The sequence below is a fragment of the Vidua macroura genome, chromosome 16 (assembly GCF_024509145.1).
Source record: "Vidua macroura isolate BioBank_ID:100142 chromosome 16, ASM2450914v1, whole genome shotgun sequence".
Taxonomy (NCBI): domain Eukaryota; kingdom Metazoa; phylum Chordata; class Aves; order Passeriformes; family Viduidae; genus Vidua; species Vidua macroura.
In genome coordinates this window covers 8,063,778-8,071,802 of record NC_071586.1, presented here as the reverse complement: position 1 = coordinate 8,071,802, position 8,025 = coordinate 8,063,778, and positions in this window count along the sequence as shown.

The following is an 8,025-nucleotide window of genomic DNA, read 5'->3' as shown; positions in this document are numbered from 1 at the left end:
AACTTCTCAGCACCTCTTTCTGCAGGGAGTTCAGTCATAGCTGGGTCCCTCCACTGCTGCAGACCCCAAACACTTCTCACCAGCCCTTCTTCCCCTGCAGGCTCCTCTCACCAGCCGACCCTTTTATCCCAAACCCAGCACTTCATCCCCCTGACGAGCCAGGCCTGGGAGCCTCCTGCCCTGGCCTCCCTCGGGGGCTGCTCAAACCTCAGCAGCCCAGCAAAGCTGCTGCTGCCAGCATCAGATTAAGCTGCAAAGCCATGTAAAACAGGTTATTTTAAGAGTGAGGAAGAAGAGGCTACAGGTGATGGCTCTCTGAGATATTAATCAATAACCAGGGAAACTTTTCTGCAGCAGGGAAGGTGAACTGGCCTTGCAGTGCCTGTCACAGTTTCTCAGGAGCTACGAGCACCCACACACTCAGAACAGCCTGTCAGGTTCTTACATCTTCTGAGCTGCAATAAATCTACCTGGCCACTGGTTTCTTTCCCTGGTTAAAACATCCTTGTGGGCCCAGCTAGTTGGGCTGTTCAGAGATTTGGGGTTTGCTGGTCCTACCCCCAGCTGCAAACAGTGCCTGGGATTATTGTTACCTGCTGTCAGCTGAGGGGAGGCTCACAGCCCCCTGACTGCCTGAGCTCCCTAAAACTGCTTCCCTTCAGTGCTGGCAGCTTTTTAGCAGGGTGCTTTGAAGTTGCCATCCTCAGTTTATTTATTCAGGTTTTCCTGTGCTGAGTTAAATGCTGCAGCAGCTGATTCACAGCCCAGATCTCCTATCTTTATGTTTAAAACACCTTCTTGAGATGCTGAGATCCCCTTCACCCGGTCTAGCAGGGAGGAGTGACTGGAATCTGAATGATGTCCTGCTCTCCAAATGAGTGCTTCAAGTGACAAAGGTGACACTGAATGTAAAGGAGTGGAAAAGATTTCAGGGAAAAACTGAGAAAGGTCTCGTTTATGTCCTAACCTAAAAAAAAGAGGAAAAAAATTCTAAGCTTCAAACCACTATAGAGATGTGAAAAATTCCAGGGATGGGGCAGTCACAGTTTCTCTGAGTTTGCCCTGTGCCAGGGCATCACCAATGTCACAGGGAAGAATTTTTTTCCTAATATTTAATCTAAATCCACCCTCTGTCTGTTTAAAGTCATTCCCCTTGGCCTGTCACTACGTGCCCCTGCCAGAAGTCCCTCTCCAGGATTCTTGTAGCCCCTTTAGGCACTGGAAGATGCTACAAGCTCAGCCCAGAGCCTTCTCTTCTCTGGGCTGAGCCCCCCCAGCTCTCTCAGCCTGTCCTCAAAAGGGAGGTGCTCCAGCCCTGGCATCAGCCCAGTGGTTTCCTCTGGATTCATTTCAACAGATCCCTGTCTTTCTTGTTTATTTTAGATTTTTTAATGTTACCAAATGAAATGAAATAACCATAAAAATCAATTAAAATAATTTAGATCAGCAATTTACAGATTTTTTATTAATTTTTTAACATTATAGTATTAAATTTACTATAGAAGATATAATCAAAAGAGAAATTATATATAAAAAAATTACTCTGTCATTATGTTTATTTCTAATCTTCTAAAATGTGTTTTTATTGAAATCAACACTTCTTTATTAATTTAATTCATCACCATTTTTTGGGTTATTATTCCCAGTGCTAACCAGAGCACTCAGCTTCTGTAGGAAAAAATGTGATTACATGCAATAAAGTCACCAAGTATTTTCATCTGGAATATAAATGGAAGTAACCTTTCCAAACAGAATATATTAACATATGCCAGAGAATCCATTGGTTATTCTGAGACTTCTTTCTCTCAGTCTTTAATCACTAATGCTATCATTTTAAAGTCAGTTTTACAAATGACAAAAGGGCCAATAGCTCTCCTGGGAATGTGGGATTTTTCTCAATCCCGACAAGGTCTCACAACTGAGTTATGTTCTAGTAATTAATTTTTAAGCACAAGTGTTGTCCCATTCCCTAAAATGATAAACAAAGCTGAGTCTTCAGAATTCTATTAAGCTCCTTGCAAATGAAATAATCCTCATCTGAGAAGTACAAATATGCAGATGGCCTATTATGTCTTATTCTTTCAAGCAGAAGGAACCAGAAACTAACAAATATCCCCAGGCAAGGTTTGCAGGACCCTGAAGAAAATGGAGAAGCACATCTGTTGCTCTTCATCTCTTGCCGTGTAGAGAAGAAAACTGATACAATGCACCTAAAAAGGGGTCATGAGAGGGGAGAGGAAACTGAGAAAGTTGTCAGGTGCTCAGGAGCTGTATTGTCACAGTGTCTTAAACACCACATCTCTCTGATCTGTCTTCAGTCAATAAAGCTCGTGCTCCTGCCTTTAGCAGAAGATGCAAAACTAAGGATTTCAGTGCTAGAAATGCTTTCTGTCAGTCCCTTTTTCCAAGAAGCACCACGCTGTCTCCTTGAAGGTCCATCCAGAGCCTCTGTCCAGCAGGAGCCTGGAGTGCTGTGGGGGGAGAGGATGCTCTGGCAGGGGCTGGGCATTGCAACATCCAGAGAGCTGGTGTGGGCTCTGTCCTCTCTGCCTCTCCATTGCCATCACACAGACTGGGCACACTTCAATTCTCCGTCACCTTTCCTGTGTCTGATCCATTTAGAAGGTGAGGTCTTTGGACTTTAAGCAGGGACGTTTTATTATATAAATAAACCAGGCTTCTAGCATTTGATCTTCAGCTTGGCTTTCAGAAAGCCTCCACATTCAGCTGGTAAATAAAAATCACAATTTGGAATGATGTCCGTACCATTAGCACTTTAAAAAATCCCAGATTTCTAATTTTCCTTGCTCTTTTCAAGACCTTTTCCTGAAAACTGTTGATGCAAGTTTGGAGATGCAAGCTGAGATTGTTTCATACCTTAAAGCTGTGGAATAAGTGGATGTGAGGGATTTTTGAGGCCAGAAGTGTGTGTGAAACCACATTCTGGATGTCAGCCATACACTGACATTTATTCTAACGACTGAAGAAAATATTATAGCAAATAAGATCAATAAGACACAAGGAATTAGATGTTATTTGGTTTTGTTGGGTAAAGAATTATTCTAAAAGCAGATCTGGGTTATATCCACCAGAACTAGAGCCAGAGTTTGGATACCTAAGAGACAGCAACTTAAATTATTTTTTTTAAAAGTACATGAAGCAAGGGAGATCAAAAAGGTTCTGCAGGATCGTAATATTTAATTGCATAATATAATAAGCACTGCCATTGGTTATTTCTATGGAATTAAACTCTTTAACTTGATTTGACACTGTACCAGCTCTGTGCTTCCCTCCCATCCACAGTACAGATGAACTTTGATTTGGAACAGAAATCTGTATGTTGCTATAGGCAACATATATAGGCAGAGGTATTATTTCCTATATAAAAATTAATGAATGCAATAATCACAGATAGCATTCAGTACCAGAAAGAACACAGGCTCATTGACCTAGCATTAAGCTCAAGGCAGGGCTTTATGGATGGAGTTTTTTGCTAATTATTTTGATGGAGAAAAGAAAGCTTGCACAACAAAATGAGGAATAAAAGCTAAATATCCAAATATGGCTGTGCCCCACGTTTTATCCTATTTATACAACTTCCTTTCAGCCTTTATTTAAATGACTGAAAACTGTAACAAAGAAGCCTTGTAACTGTGTAGGCCATCTTATCTTTACTGAAAAGCAGAGCTTTTTCAGTATTTTGCACTTTTTGCAGTAGAAGATCAGTCTGCATCTCTAAAGGGCAACAGAAACATACCTAAAGACTGAAAATAGATTTGTACACAAATCCAAATCTGAGCCTGGATCTACACAACAAACATTTTGTGAAGCATAGTTTGTCTTCAGGGAGATGCTGCTTTGCAGCCTGGTAACGGATGTTCGAGTATCCAGTGCCCTTGTGGCAATGGATGCAGAAAAAGCAACAGCTCATTTGTGGAACAGTCATGCATTCCATGTATTTGAGACACAGCAAGGAGAGCTGGTGCCAGGTTACAAGGAACAGAAGCAACACAGCTGCTTGTACTTGTGCCCTGCAATGCCACTGAGCCTTCCCAAGGATAACAGCACATACAGCTGGAGTGTGGAACAGAAGGGAAACTCCATTTCTGACTTCAGATGCTTAAGAAAATTTGCATCCACTTTCCATGTTTATTATAACACAGTCATTTTTTCTCTCTGCAAATAAGGGGTGTTACTATAGGACACGAGAAAACATGACGCGTGCTGCTGCTATTGTAAAGGTAAAAAAGGTAAGTTTATTTTCTGACTCCAGCACTTATAGTTTTCCAAAGGTGACAGTGGATTGGAGGGTGAAAGTGCCACCTCTCCAAGGACACTGAACAAACTACCAGTCTATCAAATTTCTCTGCCTCTATGAAGAAAAGCAAAAACAGTAAGATTTTACAGAAAGTGTGTGAGAAAATTTGCTACAAGAATGTAAATTGAGAAGGCTTTAGAAAATCTTAAAAAATCAGGGCGACAAAGGGGCTTCACTCCTGCAGTGACAGAGGGCTGGTTTGGATGGGCTGGGAATGGCAGGTGCTGGTTAAACTTGTCCTGTGTGTGGAGCAGGAGCCAACACAGCCAGGCCCCTTACACCCTTAATGAACTCTGGAGTTTGTCTGCACAGAGGAATCGTCCACGTCTGTCACACATCACACTGAGAAATGCTGCCTGGGCAGCATCCCAGCCTCCTTCTGCAGGGAGCAGAGCCCCTGCTAGGCAGTGGAGCACATGAACAGGCAGGAAGGGTTGGAGAGGGAATTTCTTGTGTTTCACCACAACCCTATGCTCAAAAAAAGTAGTTGGACTCACTGTGGTGAGAGAGCTGTGAATAAACTGGTCTTACTGATGGGGATTTAATTATTCTGGTATTGACAAAAATGAGAATTAAGGGAGGAATCAACCTGCCGACTTCCACAGGCAGTAAAAAACAAGTTTATCTTTCACTGTGTATTGAGCTCGTAGCTATGATAAATTCAATAATGGTCTGTGGGTGTTTAGTGCTTTATGATAACATAGCATTTGGCTTCAAGCAACCACGGTCTTAGGCTATGAAGCTAACAAATAAGGCTTCAGACAGCATTATGTTGCTAAGATCAAATATTCCCAGAAAGATGGTGGGAGAGGAGGGGGGAGAACAAGGAAGAAGTGATATTTAAAGCAAACAGAGTAAATAATGCAATCAGGTTGATCCCAGCAACAGCAAAGCTGAAAGTGATAATGGAAGTTACTGGAGTAAAGCAACAACATATCAAATATAGAGAGAAAGCAATTACAAAAGGTATAATAGAAAATTGAAAGGACAAGCTAACTGATGTAAAAAGCTCACAAAAGCTCTGTAAACATTCAAGGGGGAAAAGTTGCTAATAATAATCTATGAAGGCTCAGGGAATACTAATCAGCCTTGAGCTGTTCTTCATTTGTACAAGGACATGTGGGCCCATTCCAGGTTTAAATAAATGACTGAATGACAGAGATTAAACTCACTGAGGTTCTTTTCAAAGCTAAAAAAAAAAAAAAAAAAAAAAAAAAAAAAAAAAAAAGGTGAGAATTCAGTCAATAATGCACCAGAAATAGATTTACTGGAGTTTTAGAGATTTTCTAAAGCCACTAATCTGTCTGCAAGGAAAACATGACTTACCACACATAAAGTGAACCCACCACTGGGTGTGATGTGGACCAATGCTGTTGTGCTCAGCTCAGGAAATTTGCTGCCTTTCAGGCCTTTTCTACATCACTCATTTTACTGCATTTACCTTTGCAAGAACACCAATTTAAATTACTTTCAGAGCAGACAAAATAGAAATACAGATGCTGCACAAAGCAAGGAATTCTGAATAGTAGGAAAATTAGAAACCAGTCATCTCAGGGTTCAATTCCACACTGAGCCTCAGCTTTCCTGAGGTTACTCAGATTTCTGGCAGGATTTCTAAAGCCATCTCACATTCAAAAGCCCCACTGTTTAGTCCACATTTCCTCAGCAGAGGGATACTAATTATTTATTAGAATTGCTAATTCTACAGTTGCACTTCCAGTGTCTGAGGAACAAAATTCACATGAACAGCAACAGGAACCAAATTGCTGTCTCAGATGGGCAACACTGGAGGCCCACAGATTTGCCTATTTATTTGCTCAGTATGGACATTTTCTGATACAAAGGAAAATACAAAAGGGTAACAGCACAGCACATGTCAGAGGATGGCCTGTTTGCTTAAATTTCATCTCTTTCTCTCCTTGGTGGCTTAGAGAAGCTGGCAACATTCATATTCTGCTGAGCAAATAGTAACCTGGTAGGAAGGAGGGAGCCTCAGTCACTTTATCAGCACATAAAGAAGCAACACAGATTTGAGAGATTTCCTCCTGAAATTCTGCCCTCAGTGGGAAGGGAAGCACCGAGCTGTCTATTTTAAGTATTTGTTTTCTTGCTTTTAAATTACTTTTTTTTTTTAATTACTGTATCTTTAACACTGGTGGTGCTCATGCTAATCAAGAACAGTGTTCTAATCAAACTAATCAAAACTTGTTCTTGGAGTGTGACAGACATCTAATAAAGAAGTATAGAAATTAAGCTGAACCATCTATAAAGAAACTAAAATTCAGTATTAATGATCCATTTCAATCTTAAACAATAGAGTTTTGTGCATCACTGATGAATCAGCCAAATATATGTAATATTCATTGTTACTTTTGACAGAAAAAATAAGTAACATGCAATGCTATCTCTATCCAGAGAGCCTTTCTCTCATTTCCCACAGAATTCAGCCATTTGCCCATATTTAGCTCACCAAGCAAACAAATTATTCATTTTTTCACTACTGTGCTTGCAAAAAAGAATAAACACTGAGTCTTGAAAGATTTCCAGCAAGTCACCATATTGTGTTAGTCCCATCCTGCATTTATTCTTTGCATTCACATGAATTAATGGAAGATGCAACAAGCAGCTTTAAGTGACGTTTTCAATAATTTGGACAGGGCCAGTCCAACCAGAAGTCTCAAGAGCACAAACTGGAACCTTGATATGCAGAGTGAGTGAAAGCTGGGCATTGCCCCCAGCAGAGAACAGAAGGCAGTGCTGACCCCAATCCCCCATTTCTGCACTGAGTGCTGCTGCCCAAAGCAGATCCTGTCTATGTTCCAGAGCTGTGCCCAGCAGCAGGGCAGAGCCCTCTCCCCAGTGGGGCACTGCAGAGGTGCCAGGTACAGCCCCTGCACTCCCCAGGTGTCTGTACAAACCCTCTGGCAGTGCCCACAGACACAGACCTGTCTGTCTGTCCTGCTTCATGCTCCAAGCATTGCAGGGACCACACTCATTTTTCTGCTTGGGCCTGTGTGTCTGATTATTGGTTTCTATAAATAATTGAAGAAACTGATTCCTTGGCTTTTAGATCTGCTTTAGAAAATTATCTCATGTTTTCATTTTCCCTGTTTTCTCAGAGTACAAATTCTCTGTCAACTGAGGAACTTCAAGATATAGTTTTTGTAGGAATTAACACTTCAACAGCAGAATAAACCTCAAAACATGGGGGACTCATAGTCAGTCACAAGTGTGATGCAGAAGGCAAAGAAAAGACAATTTTGAGAAGAGACACTGGGCACATTCTAGATTTAAAAGCAAACATTAAATTAGCAAGAATTGTTATTTTTTTTCTTTTTATTAACAGCAGTTCCAATGTTTAAGTTCAGTCATCAGTCAGTCTCACAGTTCAGAGATCAGAATACCTGAAACTCCTTTGAGGCACACGGATATGTGCATTTCTTCCTCATACATTCCCCAAAGTAGCAATAACTTTCTTAACATTCACCAGCTCAAAATAAAAATGTACTGAAAACGTACAATTTATCATAAGTCTTAGAACACTTTGTCTTTTCCCCGTATATTTCATCACAGCAATATGAAATTCAAAGTCTTTAAGTAGAGCATGATAATTTATTAGAGCTTCATCTCAAGCTCTATACATAATGCTTTTTCAACATTCTACATTCTTGTTATGGTCCTGACAAAATTTCCCTCTGAGAGATAGA